Raw genomic sequence first — 17709 nt, forward strand, 5'->3', positions numbered from 1 at the left:
GAGGATGACGTGAATCCCTGTTGAGCCAACAGGGCGCTTTCTTATTGGTTGAATCTTAGACACCGCCGAGTTGCGGCCACTGAGGTATAATATGAACGGTTGCAGCTTGCCTGTACGTTACAGAACGCAATTGAATTACATTGTATCCTTAGATAAATTATACATTGTAGCCTGCCTGGTATGTGTCTGCATTTATTTCACAATGTTTCACAATGTTAACAACGATTCTGTTTCTCGATGTTTTTACAATGTAACCAGTGCCTTATTTCGAGGATCAGGTTTCATCCAGTGTGATGTTTATTTTGTATTTATTTTATTTATTTACATTTTAATTTATTAGTGAATCATACATTACAGAAAATACACACATCAAAATATAAATACAAAATTCAAGAAGAAAGAAAAACAAGATCATAAAAAACAAACACATGCATCAGTAATAAAGGTCCTCAATCAGCTTTCTGTATTGCCCAAGAGCAGTGGTTCCCAAACATTTTATAGTCCGTACACCTTCAAACATTCAACCTCCAGCTGCATACCCCCTCTAGCACCAGGGTCAGCGCATGTTGTGTTTTGTTATCATTGTGAACCTGCGATACATTTATTAAACACAATAATGCGTGTGAGTTTTTGTCACAACCTGGCTCGTGGGAAGTGACAAAGAGCTCTTATAGGACCAGGGTGCAAATAATAATATAATAATAATCAATAATTTTGCTCTTTATTTAGCCATCTTACATGTAAAACCTTATTTGTTTATCAAAAATTGTGAATAAATCACCACAGGTTCATGAGAATGGTGTGCTTGAAGGGATGCACATAACTCTGCAATCTTGGGTTGTATTGGAGAGAGTCTCAGTCTTTTCCACACAGTCTGTGCCTGTATTTAGTTTTCATGCTAGTGAGGGCCGAGAATCCACTCTCACATAGGTACGTAGTTGCAAAGGGCATCGGGTTCTCTACAGCACTATTTACCAAGAAACTGAGAACGCAGCCCTATCCTCATTTTCCCTATCCAGAAATCTGGCAGTGGCTTTTGATTAAATTAAACTTTCACAGAACTTCTTGTTGCAATTTCGATGAGGCTCTCTTGTTCAGATATTGATAAGTGGACTGGAGGCAGGGCAAGAAATGGATAAAGAATCCAGTTGTTTGTGTCGTCCATTTTAGGACAGTACCTGCGTAGATGCGCACCCAGCTCACTCAGGTGCGTCGCTATATCACACTTGACATTGTCCGTAAGCTTGAGTTAATTTCCACACAAAAAAATCATATAATGATGGAAAGACCTGTGTGTTGTCCTTCTTAATGCATACAGATAAGAGCTCCAATTTCTTAGTCATAGCCTCAATTTTGTCCTGCACATTGAATATAGTTGCGGAGAGTCCCTGTAATCCTAGATTCAGATCATTCAGGGGAGAAAAAACATCACCCAGACAGGCCAGTGGTGTGAGAAACTCGTCATCATGCAAGTGGACAAACAAGTGAAAAATATGGTCAGTAAAGAGAACTTTAAGCTCGTCTCTCAATTAAAAGAAACGTGTCAATATTTTGCCCCTTGTTAACCAGCACACTTGTGTATGTTGTAAAAGTGTTACATCGTTGCTGCCCATATCATTGCATAATGCAGAAAATACACCAGAGTTCAGGGGCCTTGCGTTAACAAAGTTAACAATTTTCAGTGTACCCAAGTGGCGTCGAGAGCAACTGCTTGTATGTGCATTGCCACTCCACTATGTCTCCCTGTCATGGCTTTTGCAGGGAGGCAGGGTAGCCTAGTGGTTAGAGCATTGGACTAGTAACCGGAAGGTTGCAAGTTCAAACCCCCAAGCTGACAAGGTACAAATCTGTTGTTCTGCCCCTGAACAGGCAGTTAACCCAGTGTTCCCTGGTAGGCCATCATTGTAAATAAGAATTTGTTCTTAACTGACTTGCCTAGTTAAATAAAGGTCCAAAATAAAAATTAAGTAAGTGCATATACCAACACATCTTGACCACCAAAGTTCAATTGATATCACAACGCTATCCAGTACTTTATTAACAATATCCTCTCATGTTGTCCTGGTTTGCAGAAGAGGATGTCTTCCTTAATTGACCCCCCCCATAAACATAACGGACATATACCAGGAGTTGTGCCAGGCCCGCCACGTCTGTTGACTCATCAAGCTGTAACGCATTTAATTCACTGGCTTGTATGCGAAGCAGTAATTGTTTCAAAACACCTCCTGCCATGTCACTGATGCGTCGTGAAACAGTGTTGTTTGATGAAGACGTCTGCATATTTTTTGGGGCCTTTTCCCACAGAATTGTCCCAGCCATATGGTAGCTCACCCTATAAGATGCTTCTAGCCCCTTCTTATAAATGGTATCTGTTGCTTTTTTACGTCTTACTACTCGAAAGTTGTGTTTATTCTTGCTCAAAACTCCGGTGGTTTATTTTTCAAATTGTCATGTTTTGTTTCTAAATGTCTGCTCAAGAGTGAAGGTTTTTCCCATGAGAGAGTAACGGTTAATGTGATTGGATGTGAATTATTCGACTAGACTACCTGTATTTGACATTGTGTTGGTTTTATTTTTGACAGTTAAACGAAGCTACTCAGGCAAGAAAAAAAATGTATAGCCACATTGCAAAATAAAAATGTACTGTTTGAAAATGTGAAGAATTTGTATTTTTTTTTTCAATATTTTTTTTTATGTGAATCACATTGTTATTGCGTGTACCCCTGGGGGTATGCATAACCCAGTTTGAGAATACCTGCCCCAGAGGCACCAGAGCATCACATTTAAGAGCATTTTTACGATATTTGAGTAACTAAGGTGCAAGAGAACTAAAAGCTGATTTACCTAACTCAGAGACAAAAGGAATTTCCAGAGTTAGCCATCTCTAAGACCAGGTGTGGTAACTCGTATGTCCAAAGTTCAGTAAAGATGTTAGATACAGTGTAAAAGGGCTTTATAAATGAAAACATAGCAACGTACCAACCTACATGACATCAGAGGGCCAACCAACTTTCTGGTAGAGAATGCAGTGATGAGTTCTATAATTGTTGCCCTTAATAAAAGCGCTGTGTGCTATGATAAACTGCATCTAACGGCTTTAATGAAGTGGCACCTGCATTCATATAGATGATGTCGCCATAGTCTAGGACCGATAGGAACCTCAACTGAATAATCTGCTTTCCATTTATTTAGCAAGAGGCAGGACCTATTTCTAGAAGCCCAGTTTTATTCTCAGTTTCTTAACTAACTCACCAATGTGCTTTTTAACAGACAGCATTTCATCTATCCAGATGCCCAGATATTTGTAAGCAGGGACACGATCAATATGGTCACCATCCAAAGTACATCTGCTTAAATCAGACTTATTTTTATGTGCTTTAGAGAACAATTGAACTGCCATGACATTATGATACTCAATATTTGCAATTGAACTTTCCTAGTTAAATAAAGGTTAAATAACAAAAATACAAATTTAAAACGACATACAGTGCATTCGGAAGGTATTCAGGCCCCTTTACATTTTCCATATTGTGTAATGTTACAGCCTTATTCTAAAATGTATTCAATAAATGTTTTTCATCATCATTCTACACACAAAGCAAATGTATAAAAAATGTAAAACAGATATACCTTATTTATATAAGCATTCAGACCCTTTGCTCTGAAACTCTAAATTGAGCTCAGGTACATCCTGTTCCATTGATCATCCTTGATGTTCCTACAACCTGATTGGAGTCCACCTGTGGTAAATTCAATTGATTGGACGTGATATGGAGAGGTACACTCTTGTCTATATAGGCACCCACAGTTGACAATGCATGTCAGAGCAAAAACCAAGCCACAGGGTTGAAGGAAATGTCTGTAGACTCCTGAGACAGGATTGCATTGAGGCACAGAACTGGGGAAGGGTAGCAAACACTTTCTGCAGCATTGAAGGTCACAGTGGCATCCATTCTTAAAACTTCTCTTTGATAGGGCGCAGCATTTCTACTTTTTGATAAATAGCGTGCACAATTTCAACTTCCTGCTACTCATGCCAGGAATATATTATATGCATATGATTAGTAGGTCTGGATAGAAAACACTCTGAAGTTTCTAAAACTGGTTCAATCATGTCTGTGACTATAACAGAACTTATGTAGCAGGCAAAACCCCAAGGAAAAACTGTTCAGAATAAAAAAAAACATGTTCTCCCTCTGACAGTTCCCTCAGTTGTCTTTGCCAAGGGAAATTAGATAGCGCCCATTTTACCGTTCCTACGACTTCCACAGGATGTCACCAGTCTTTGGAATTGGGTTGAAGTTAATCATTGGTGAAACGAAGAAGAGGCACTTCCTGGAACAATGTTACACTTTTGATAGTTACGCAAGAGGGAAAAAGGAGCATGTTTTGTTTACTTTCTCTATTTTTTTCTTATTTCACCTTTATTTAACCAGGTAGGCAAGTTGAGAACAGTTCTCATTTACAATTGCGACCTGGCCAAGATAAAGCAAAGCAGTTCGACACATACAACGCACAGAGTTACACATGGAGTAAAACAAACATACAGTCAATAATACAGTATAACCAAGTCTATATACGATGTGAGCAAATGAGGTGAGATAAGGGAGGTAAAGGCAAAAAAAGACCATGGTGGCAAAGTAGATACAATATAGCAAGTAAAACACTGAAATGGTAGATTTGCAATGGAAGAATGTGCAAAGTAGAAATATAAATAATGGGGTGAAAAGGAGCAAAATGAATAAATCTATCGAATACAGTTTGCCCAGTCTACAATTTGATCGATTATCAACGTTTAAAAATACCTAAAGTTGTATTACAAAAGTAGTTTGAAATATTTTGGCAAAGTTTATAGGCAAATTTTGATGTTTTGGAGTGAAGTTGTGTTTTGGAAAGCAGTTTTTTTTCAGATCAAACCTGCTTTATAAATGGACATTTTGGGTATACATGGACGGAATTAATCGAAAAAAAGGACCAATTGTGATGTTTATGGGACATATTGGAGTGCCAACAAAGTGGCTCGTCAAAGCTAATGCATATTTAATATTTTATTTCAGCGTTTTGTGTAGCGCCGGCTACGCTAATTATTTTGTTTACAACTCGTTCAGGTGGTTCAGGGGGGGTGCATGCTATCAGATAATAGCTTCTCATGCTTTCGCCGAAAAGCATTTTTAAAATCTGACATGTTGGCTGGATTCACAACGAGTGTAGCTTTAATTGAGTACCCTGCTTGTGTGATTTAATGAAAGTTAGAGTTTGATCGTTTTTTATTTGAATTTGGCACTATGCATTTCCCGAGGCTATTGGCCACTTGAGACGCTAGCGTCTCACTATCCTTATGGCTGCGATCCCCGTACAGGGACCAACATCAGGGGACATTTCAGTGACAACTAAAAATACAATTTCGTAACATTAAGAACACATTCTTATTTACAATGGCGGCCTACCCGGGCCAAACCCGGATGACGCTGGGCCAATTGTGCACTGCCCGATGGGACTCCCAATCATGGCCGGATGTGATACAGCCTGGATTCAAACTAGTGACATCTCTTGCACTGCAATGCAGTGCCTTAGACTGCTACACCAGTCGGGAGCTAATGGCAGAGAATTAATGAGTTACTGTGCTGGTATAAAGACATTACTGAGGTCATTTTATTCGCACTGCAATCTGTCCAACCTTGTTCCAAACAGTGGGTGCAGAGAGATAGAGGTGAAGCCATGGAGAAAAAGGGGTTTCTCTGCTTAGCCACTAATTAATGCATTTAAGATATTTTGTGGCCAGCAGTGAGCTCGAAATTAAATGCCCCAAAAAACCTGCTGCATTGATGGACGATAAAAAAAAAAGACATTGCCGCTCCACATAATTACAGGACAGTGCATATTTAGTTTCTAATGAGGTGAAAACCACCCCCTTTAAACATAAAATTAGTCTACCAGAAACATGTGAAAGCTAGCTCTTGGGGCTTGTTGGGGCCTAAGTTTAAGGAAGCATTGAGGTAGGGGACAATAAGGGATTGTCTGGGTCCTCCTGAGTGCTTTATGTGCTGTAAACAAGTAAGTGGTGAATAGCTCCCCTTCTGAGACTCCTGGTGGTCCCATATTCCCAGCACAACAAAACCTGGCCCTGAGATCGAGGTCCAAAGGGGTCCGGTAAGGAGTAGGAGGGTTGGTGAATGGACCCGCAGCAGCGAGCTGCTCTGAATATGCCTTATGGTTTTTAAGTGATTACACTGGGCTGTGCCTCCCCTCAAGTTATCTTTACACAGGCTTTGTCTCCTCTGATTGGACCTGATGAGAGACTAATTGGTATCTTTTTTACACAACTGCGTACTTAAGCCAATGGCAAGCTGTGGAACGTGGTACTTAAACCAATGGCAAGCTGGGGAAGACAGCATGAGCAGAGTTAATGAGAGGCTTTGCACAAATAAAGGCTTCAAAATGGGTCTGTTTTCACACAAGGGAGAAAAGGGAAAGTTGAGGATAGTCTTTGTTTTCTCTCCACATATTTCATTACATAATGTGTAGACATCTGAAAAGAAGAGGGGGGACGGAGGGACACACGGTGGTCATAGAAGTTTGAGGTACTTGTCTTCATAAAGGAATCTATTCTATATTGTTTGGGGGCCCTTGGTTTAGCGTGTCTATAAATAATGAGAGAGGACTGCTCCTCATAATGAATGTGCTTTAGTCTACATAGACAATGACAGGCAGCTCTTCACTGAGGCACACTGGACTGTGTTGAACCACTTTGTGGTAAATGTTTTAGTCCCACTGGCCTAGAGAATAATAACATAAATCATGTCGGCCTTATGGGCCCACACACTACCTGGTTAAGTGGAAGGGCATACAGTATGTTCAGCCTAACAGACCTTGTCCAACAAATGTATTACAAATGTATGAGGATAGCATGGGACAAGTGGAGCCAAAGATTGACTCATTTAAGACGTTTTGATACATAGTCAAAATACACTATCTGTTATATACTTACTTGCTAAACATTAAGCACATAATTAAATAACCATGAGCTAAAACAAATGGTTATTCCAGATATTCCCGTTTGGGGATATGAGGCAATTTTCAGCGAAAAGAAGCCAGTTTGAGTTTATATAGCCAGTTGTTCTAACCAGTAAGTTGTTTTAGCTGCTGTTTAGTTGGTAAATAATTTGGCAACCTCATTGAGCAAAGCCTTGGACTCACTAAGACGTTAAAGCCTCTCTCTCTTTTTGTCTCTCTCTATATCCCCATGTGGTTTAGGTATCTGCTCCACAACACGCCGACAAACTCGGAGACCTAAAACTCTGACTCTGTACAGACCCAATCGCCATTTAACTTATTAGTATAGACACTACTTATGCACTAGTGATCAATCTAGCGTTCTCTGATATACTGAGAATACTGATAAACCGAGAGTATACGGTTTTTTAGATCTACTTATATCCAGCAATGAGTTATGCTCAAAGTACCCTTTTCCAATTCCTGATCCCTTGGTGTAATCCTTGGTGTAATTGGCAGACCAAATATTTGTGAGGACTAATTAGTAATGGTATTCAGAGTCTAAATGATCCAATAGCTTCATACATGTCTCTATTGTCTAACATCTAAAGGAGCTATTTGCATCTCTATTGTCATGAAAATGTTGCATTTCCTCCATAGAGAGAATTAACTTTCTAATGAAATGAACCCGGACAAAGGAAGGACCTCAATTACTAACTAAATTTTCACCCCCATGAGGGTCCAGCCAATGACATCGATAAACTAAGACCATCTGGTCATTCAGGAAAATATAATCATGAAGAGATACAAGAAGAGTCCTAGTTAATTACAGGTTAGGTTGAATTAGGCAGCATTGTGTTAATGTGTTAAGGTACTCAAGCTCTGTAGATGTCTTATCAAATCAAATTTTACTTGTCACATACACATGGTTAGCAGATGTTAATGCGAGTGTAGCGAAATGCTTGTGCTTCTAGTTCCGACAATGCAGTAATAACCAACAAGTAACCTAACTAACAATTCCAAAACTACTGTCTTATACAAATCAACTCAAATCAAATGTATTTATATAGCCCTTCGTACATCAGCTGATATCTCAAAGTGCGGTACAGAAACCCAGCCTAAAACCCCAAACAGCAAGCAATACAAGTGTAGGGGGATAAAGAATATGTACATAAAGATATATGAATGAGTGATGGTACAGAGCGGCATAGGCAAGATGATTTTACAGTAGATAGTATCGAGTACAGTATATACATATGAGAATGTAAACAAAGTGGCATAGTTAAAGTGCCTAGTGATACATGTATTACATAAAGATGCAGTAGATGATATAGAGTACAGTATATACGTATACATATGAGATGAATAATGTTGGGTATGTAAACATTATATTAGGTAGCATTGTTTAAAGTGGCTAGTGATATATTTTACATAATTTCCCATCAATTCCCATTATTAAAGTGGCTGGAGTTGAGTCAGTGTGTTGGCAGCAGCCACTCAATGTTAGTGGTGGCTGTTTAACAGTCTGATGGCCTTGAGATAGAAGTTGCTTTTCAGTCTCTCGGTCCCAGCTTTGAGGCACCTGTACTGACCTCACCTTCTGGATGATAGCGAGGTGAACAGGCAGTGGCTCGGGTGGTTGTTGTCCTTGATAATCTTTATGGCCTTCCTGTAACATCGGGTGGTGTAGGTGTCCTGGAGGGCAGGTAGTTTGCCCCCGGTGATGCGTTGTGCAGACCTCACTACCCTCTGGAGAGCCTTACGGTTGAGGGCGGAGCAGTTGCCGTACCAGGCGGTGATACAGCCCGCCAGGATGCTCTCGATTGTGCATCTGTAGAAGTTTGTGAGTGCTTTTGGTGACAAGCCAAATTTCTTCAGCCTCCTGAGGTTGAAGAGGCGCTGCTGCGCCTTCTTCACGATGCTGTTTGTGTGGGTGGACCAATTCAGTTTGTCTGTGATGTGTACGCCGAGGAACTTAAAACTGACTACCCTCTCCACTACTGTTCCATCGGATAGGGGGGTGTTCCCTCTGCTGTTTCCTGAAGTCCACAATCATCTCCTTAGTTTTGTTGACGTTGAGTGTGAGGTTATTTTTCTGACACCACACTCCGAGGGCCCTCACCTCCTCCCTGTAGGCCGTCTCGTCGTTGATGGTAATCAAGCCTACCACTGTTGTGTCGTCCGCAAACTTGATGATTGAGTTGGAGGCGTGCGTGGCCACGCAGTCGTGGGTGAACAGGGAGTACAGGAGAGGGCTCAGAATGCCCCCTTGTGGGGCCCCAGTGTTGAGGATCAGCGGGGTGGAGATGTTGTTGCCTACCCTCACCACCTGGGGGCGGCCCGTCAGGAAGTCCAGTACCCAGTTGCACAGGGCGGGGTCGTGACCCAGGGTCTCGAGCTTGATGACGAGCTTGGAGGGTACTATGGTGTTAAATACCGAGCTGTAGTCGATGAACAGCATTCTCACATAGGTATTCCTCTTGTCCAGATGGGTTAGGGCAGTGTGCAGTGTGGTTGAGATTGTCTGTGGACCTATTTGGGCGGTAAGGAAATTGGAGTGGGTCTAGGGTGTCAGGGAGGGTGGAGGTGATATGGTCCTTGACTAGTCTCTTATGTGATTATTTCAACAGTATGGTCATAATATTGTTGTATATCACAGTCTCAGAGAAAAAGAACATGGGGGGAGTTATGTCAAGAAACCCAATGATGAAGCAAATTATTGTGTGCAATAGTAGAAAAGTATCTAGAATCATTTTGAGAGAATGTGTTCATAGAAATGTACTGTTTAGCAGCAAGTCATTTGTAAAAAGAGTCAATTGTTCCCAAAGTCCTAATAGCTTATAGCTAGAACACAGAGCCCACTGGGAGAATTCTCAAAATGTTGCTAATAACCTATTGCTAGAGCACACAGCATTCCCTAAAATTCCTAATGACCTATTGCTGGAATACACAGCATTCCCAAAAATGTTCTATTATCTAGCCTACAGACTTAAGAGTTAGGAACACACAGCATTCCCAGATTAATGACACATTGACCTGCTCTCGCTAGAGGGGGCTGTGCAGCAGAGCATCCCTTAATATCCAGACCTCCAAGAGCATGGAAAGTGAATGGCAGGGGGATTGTGTCACCCACTTACCTCCCTAGCCTAATTTATAGTGGGGCATATGTTTAAAATGGTGAGCGAGCGCTGCACCTTTTCAAATGGAGAATGTATGCACGCATGACAAAGTTGCTTTGGATAAAAGCATCTGCTTACTGGTATATATTATATATATATACAGTATATACTTGGTGCAGCGGTGTAAGGCACTGCATCTCAGTGCAAGAGGCATCACTACAGTCCCTGGTTTGAATCCAGGCTGTATCACATCTGGCCGTGGTTGAGGGTTCTATAGGGCGGCACACAACTGGCCCAGCGTCTTCCAGGTTTGGCCAGGGTAGGCCATCATTATAAATAAGAATTTGTTCTTAACTGACTTGCCTAGTTAAATAAAGGATAAATAGAAAAATGTAAAAAATGTAAATACTGTATATTGTGTCGTGTAGATAATAATTATCAGATCACACGCAGCTAATCAGACAGGGATGCCTGGAGATAATCACCTGTAAATGTAGATATTCACTTTGCTACTGATATTATTATATTTAGCCTTATGGAACTTACCTGTAACTTTTTGGATCGCTTTACAGAAGAAACAGCATCAGCAGGAGCCCGAGTATGAATCATCACTTCCATCTAGTGGATTTAATCAGAAACACTCTCCAGCCAAGACCGGGATCAAGCATGACATCTACTGGTCTTTAAACATTCTTGAAAATGCAAGTGTCTTACACATTTCAAAAGATTAGAATCTTGGTAATCAAACTAAGTTTTCCAATTTAAAATGGCTATTACAGAGAACAAATCCCATGCTTTTGTTTGAGAAGAGCAATCAAGAACATAAACATTTTCCGCCATGACAGTTTTTAGACATTCACATCTGAAGGTAAAATTATGACTTACAATCTGATATCTTGCTCTTATTTCTCTTCCTGAGTATCCCATTGATCAAATGAAGTGCCGTTTTCTTTGATAAAATCAATTTTTATAGCCTAAATCTAAACATTTTGTAAACTATTTGTGCCGTGAATTCCTTCTCTATCATTTTTTTACGGAGCATTCGGGGTGATTCGCCCCTGTAAACAATCGTTTATATAGTCATGGTGGGTTTCAGTGCATTCCTCTGGATGTTTGCAACACAGTCAAATATCATTGTTTTTTTTGCGGGGAGAATTGACCGAAGTGAGCTGATTTAAAGACAACGATAAATGACTACCTTACGCACCAATAATTTTAGCGAAGCTTCATTGATTGACTATATTTCTGCTAAATGACCACTGATTTTCTTGAAATCTAGCTGGGTAGATAGCCAATGAGCTGAGGTAAACGCCAGTATATAATGGTTTGGGGTTGGACCACAATTCCTTGGTTGTAATCGCACGCGCAGGGAACTCCATTTTCGCCTTGACGATCAGAGGAATTGCTGTAAAGGCTTTTTACGCAGCTGTATTTCGGAAAGTTGTAGTTTCAACGATTTCATTGAAGATATCCTGGCGAATACATAATGTAAAGCGAAGTCAAACTCTAAAGTAAAAGTGAAAGTGAGACAGATTTTTTGTTTGAGGAATCTTGGAGTGTTATGATTCAAACGAACTGAGGAGGTGTTTCTGCAAGGACAGGACGTACTTCTGGACGGGTAAGTGCTAATGCCGTTTTATGAAATAAATATATATATATATATATATTTATTATTATTATTTTTTGTTTTTTGTTTTTTTGCAATGAATTGTGTAGTTTTGTTTTTGTGTGTGTGTTGGTTTGTTTGTGGGTGTGTGTGTTCCCTCTGCTCTATACAATCAATACATATCTGTTAATTTTATGTGATGATAAAAGGCTCATACAATACAATTTTTTTTTAAATGTTTTCCTTCATAGTGATAGCGACTCCGACTGGGAGGCCCCGGTGCCAAGCTGCCCGCTCTACCTGTGCCCCCAATGGTGTTCATATGCCACAGTTCTTTACTGCAGGCATGACTGCCTCAGGGCCAAAAGGGCGCAGCATGGAGGCGTCGGTTGTGTTCTGTGTCGCATGAAATGCACCACTTGTTCAGTTTGCCTCTGCTTTACATCAGAAAGAGACTGCTATGGGACATGGCACAGGCAGCAAAATACTGTGACAAGGATTTCCAAGGGTTGCACTGTTTTTTTTTCTATATTTTTTTTCTAATATTTTTTTTGTGTGTGTGTGTGTGTGTGTGTGTGTGTGTGTGTGTGTGTGTGTGTGTGTGTGTGTGTGTGATACAGTTATTTGCACTGCTGTATATAGTTATAGGTCATTTCACCAATTCGGCCACTTGGGTACATTTGGGCAACTTGTGTGGGACACAGTTATCAGTCTGAAACTTTGCGCACCTACAGTTGCCCTCTTGTGCTGTCCATCAAAATTATCTCCAGCATCCTATCTGACTGTGTGGCTATTCTAGTACATGTGGAAAATGATACTACAACAATAAAAAACAAAACATATGCTCTTTCTTTCTCTTTTCTTCCACCAGATCTACTGTGTTATATTCTCCTACATTCAATTAACATTTCCACAAACTTCAGAATGTTTCCATTCAAATGATACCAAGAATATGCATATCCTTGCCTCTGGGGCTGACCTACAGGCAGTTAGATTAGGGTATGTCTTCAGGCAGAAATTGAGAACAAAGGGATGCAGCCATAACAGGTTAAGTGATACAACAGCAGAAATATGTGGTATCTGGCTTATTCTATACATTAGTAGCATCATATGAGGTGTCTATGCTCTGCCTAAAAGTCTGTGGTCTGGTCTGTGCATATAACATACATCAGACACACAATCTCCATCTCCACAAATTAAGTGTACTTAGGTAAATAGGCGAAGACAGGGAACTTCTATGTGCAGCGTTACCAAATATGTTTTATTTTGGTATTTTATTAGGATCCCCATTAGCTGTTGCAAAAGCAGCAGCTACTCTTCCTGGGTTCCACACAAAACATGAAACATGACATAATACAGAACATTAATAGACAAGAACATCTCAAGGACAGAACTACGTACATTTTTGGGGGGTGACAGCAATGCTCTCAAAACAAAAAGTATTATATTTTAAAGCTGTAAAACGAACCAAATGTTAATTACATTCAAAAGGAACAACAGGCTACATAATATGGTGTCTTGACAAAAAAAGGTGTAGATTTACCTTCTTGATATAGCCCTGAAAATATAGCACATATTTCATACCACAGCGGAATTGATGAAATAACATACATTTACACCCAATTTTGTCAGAACAAGATATTCTGTTTGAGATAATATGTATGTCGAGTTTTTTTCAGAATGTTTAGGGTTAACGGCTAGTTATTGGCAGCTCTAGAGGGGTTCGCTGTCTGAACACATTAATGTTCAATCCCTCAGGACTAACTAATCTCAGTGTAAAATATAAAAATGCAGAAACAGGCAAAATAATTATAAAAGCTAGTTTGTGTAAGATTATAGCTACAATTTAGGATTACATATCCCTAGCCAATCCCTCAAATGGCAGGGCTTCTGTTATATTTCGAATCCCAGAATGTGACTTTAACCCTTGTCCTAGCTAACCCACATGTTAGAAGAATTCTGCTTATTTTTTAACATCTGTCTACTCAGGCTGAAGAATTTTGAGCGGGGTTACGGTAGTTAGAGTTGATTTATGATGATCTTCAGATCATTAAACGGCCTTCTTCTACTAATGTACACACACACACACCTCCTACTTGGTATCTGTTCCACCAGTGATGTATGTAATATTACATGCCTAGATCCTATGTAGGATCTATGAAGTGCTGGGGAGACTCACCTAATGTGACAGAGTTTAGAATAAATAGTGTTACATTTATATATATTCCAGGGTTTACTGGAAAAGATAACTATTTGTAATGTATTGCATATATGGGATCCTTATAATTCACTGTGGAATGGTATGGTATAACAAGTCTGAATCTTCATCCCAAATGGCACCCTATTCCCTATGTAGTGAACACATAGAGCTCTGGTCAAACGTAGTGCACTATGTAGGGAATAGGCAATGATTTGGGACACAAACTGAGTCGGCTGGCCTTTACCAGGTAGGCCTAATCATATCAACGCACTGTCCAGCTTTCTGAAATTAAAATGTAATAAAAATAGACAAATGAATCTACCGGCTTTGAACTTGTCATTCATTTTCTTTCCTCTTTCTCTTCCGGTTCCTGTCCTCTTCCTTCCTGCATGGTTTGTAGTCCTCTCTAGAGTTGCCCATGACAACATTCCATGGCTTGTAGTCCTTTAGTTTGTAGACCTCTCTAGAGCCCATGTCCACCAGTACGTCCTGGTTATCCCTCCAGCTCTCAGGTGATTGGTTGTCTCTCCAGCTCTCTAGCCCAACCATGGGGACCTCCCTCCCAGGGGACTGGTTGTCCCTCCACATATCTGGGACCCCCACAGGAGGCTGCTCTCCCCCAGGAGATGTGTCTCCCAAACACCTTGCTTTATAGCTCAGCAATGTTGCCCACGGAGATGGCAGCATCACTCTTAGAAAACTTTGCAATATTGTTTTTTATGTACTATTTTTATTACATTATTAGCTCAGGCAATGTTTTGTGTCCTTACATACAACCGGGAAGAACTATTGGATATTAGAGCGGCGGTAACTCACCAGAACTACCAGCATTACGACCAGGAATACGTCTTCCCTGGAGCAGATCCTTTGTTCACTCTCCCCAGAGCAATTGAACTTATTCCAGAGGTCGATTGTTCGGCTTAAGAGGCGCGCACACCACCCACCACTTCCGAGTATATTATTCGCTAATGTTCAGTCTTTGGATTACAAAGTTGATGAGCTTAGAGCAAGGATTTTTTTCCAGAGAGACATCGGGGCCTGTAACATACTTTGTTTCACGGAAACATGGCTCTCTCGGGATACTCTGTCGGAGTCAGTAAAGCCAGCAGGATCCTCAGTACATCGTGCAGACAGGAATACATCTCTCTCCGGTAAGCAGAAGGACGGATGGGTGTGTTTCATGATTATCGACTCATGATGTAATTCTAGGAACATACAGGAACTCAAGTAATTTTGTTCACACGACCTAGAATACCTCACAATTCAATGCCGACCATATTATGGGGTGGCAGGTAGCCTAGTGCAAACTGGAAACCACAGATCCTGAGGGTGCATTTATTGTAGCTGGGGATTTTAACAAAGCAAATCTGAGTACTTCAACATATTGACTGTCCTACTAGCTGGAGTCAGAGCCCAAGCCTTCTTAGGTCTCTCCTCCGCCCTCTCTTCTACCCTTTACGGGGTCTGAGCTGCCGAATCCTCCCACCATTTGCTCTGACAAATTGAAAAAAGTAGTTACTGGTGACTTGTTTACATGCTGCTGTGCAGTTTGTTGCTAACCTTACTTTGCTAGCTGCCAACTTTACGGTTTGTACTTTTTAATTACCGTTTCATATTTTATTTTTTTCCCTCTCTCAACTTTTTCACCCCGGATGCTTTATCTGGACGTGGTTCATCAGTATCTAATTGCAGTCGCTGTACTGATAATATACAGGAGAATGATTGCCTTATGGGGAGGATAGCTGTGCTGCAAGCCCGGCTTCAGATGCAATCTTTAGGCAAGGGTCATTTAAGTGTAGGAAAGGATGAAACAGCGTCTGTGCCACCAATAAATACAGATAGTAGTATAAATCCCCGCGCACAGTCCCAGCATCCGGACAATTTTCTCATTCCTTCTGGAAGGAAATGCTGTAGGAATGCTCAACCGGTGTCACTCATTCAGCCGACAAACTTTCAACCGGTTCTCCCCATTAAGCAACGGGTCGGAGTCAGAGGCCGAGCCTTCTCTTGTCTCTCCTCCTCCCGTTACTGGGTCTGAGATGCCGAAGCCTCCCACCATTAGCTCTGACAAATTGAATACCCTAGTCATTGGTCCAGTATTAGACTTAAAACGAATCATCCAGCAGTCATACACTGTTTACCAGGGGGTAGGGCTACCGACGTTAAGGCTAATCTGAAGATGGTGCTGACTAAAGCTAAAACTGGTGTAGGGAGTATAGGGATATTGTTATCCACGTCAGCACCAACGATGTTGGGATGACACAGTCAGAGGTCACCAAGCACAACATAGCTTCAGTGTATAAATCAGCTAGAAAGATCAGATGTTGTAGCTCATTGCTAGACAACCATTTTCAGGTCTTGCTATAGATTTTCAAGTAGATTTAAGTCAAAACTTTAATTCGACCACTCAGAGATATTCACTGTCTTCTTGGTAAGCAACTCCAGTGTAGATGTGGCCTTCTGTTTTAGGTCATTGTCCTACTAAAAGGTGAATTCATCTCCCAGTGTGTAACGGTTTTCTTCCGTTGAAGGAGAGGAGGACCAAAATGCAGCGTGGTTAGTGTTCAAACAACAAATGTGAAAACCGAAACAGTCCTATCTGGTGCAATGACACAAAGACAGAAGACAACCACCCACAAAGTACCCACAGAATATGGCTGCCTAAATATGGTTCCCAATCAGAGACAACGATAAACAGCTGCCTCTAATTGAGAACCAATCTAGGCAACCATAGACATACAAAACTACCTAGAAAGAGACAGCCCCATAAACAACAAAACCCCTAGACCAGGCAAAACACATAAATCCTCCATGTCATACCCTGACCTAACCAAAATAATAAAGAAAACAAAGATAACTAAGGCTAGGGTGAGACAGTACCCCCCCCCCCAAAGGTGCGGAGCAAACCTAAATCCATAGGGGAGGGTCTGGGTGGGCGTCTGTCCACGGTGGCAGCTCTGGCACGGGACGTGGACCCGACTCCACCATAGTCTTTGTCCGCTTTAGTCTCCTCCTAGGAACGGTGACCCTCGCCGCCGACCTAGAATTGGCAACCCTACTAAAGGGCCCTACTGGACTAAACAAACTCCTCCGGACTGAGGGGTAACTCAGGACTGAGGGGTAGCTCAGGACCGAGGGGTAGCTCAGGACCGAGGGGTAGCTCAGGACCGAGAGGTAGCTCAGAACGGTTGACGGCTCTGGCGGATCCTGGCTGAATGGCGGCACTGGCGGCTCCCGGCTGACTGGTGGCTCTGGCGGCTCCCGGTTGACTGGCGACTCCCGGCAGACTGGCGGCTCTGGCGGCTCCCGGCAGACTGGCGGCTCTGGCGGCTCCCGGCAGACTGGCGACTCTAGCAGCTCTGGACAGGCGGGAGGCTCGAGCAGCTCTGGACAGATGGGAGACTCTAGCAGCTCTGGATAGACGGGAGACTCTGGCAGCGCTGGAGAGGAGGAAGGCTCTGGCAGCCCTGGAAAGGCGGGTGCACCTGTAGGGCTGAGACGGAGAGACAGCCTGTTGCGGGGGGCTGCCACCAGAGGGCTGGTGCGTGGAGGTGGTACTGGATAGACCGGACCGTGCAGGTGCACTGGAGCTCTTGAGCACCGAGCCTGCCCAACCTTACCTGGTTGAATGCTCCCGGTCGCCCGCACTGGGCTGTGCAGGCTAACCGGGGACACCATGCGTAAGGCTGGTGCCATGTACGCCGGCCCAAGGCCGAAGATATTCCATGTCTGCATCTTTTTACCCATTTGCAAGGCATTGGAAAACCTCCATGGTCTTTGTGGTGGAATCT

General features: G+C 41.9%; 1 long non-coding RNA gene across 1 annotated transcript; it reads left to right on the plus strand.

The window, feature by feature from the left end:
• The first annotated feature begins 3391 nt into the window (after positions 1-3391).
• LOC127927937 (uncharacterized) lies at positions 3392-12560 on the plus strand. The gene is made up of 3 exons (XR_008129563.1): positions 3392-4436; positions 10685-11730; positions 11970-12560. It is a non-coding gene; the product is annotated as an uncharacterized LOC127927937 (long non-coding RNA).
• Positions 12561-17709: the final 5149 nt, after the last annotated feature.

Source organism: Oncorhynchus keta, unplaced genomic scaffold (genome assembly GCF_023373465.1).
Source record: "Oncorhynchus keta strain PuntledgeMale-10-30-2019 unplaced genomic scaffold, Oket_V2 Un_scaffold_1952_pilon_pilon, whole genome shotgun sequence".
NCBI lineage: Eukaryota > Metazoa > Chordata > Actinopteri > Salmoniformes > Salmonidae > Oncorhynchus > Oncorhynchus keta.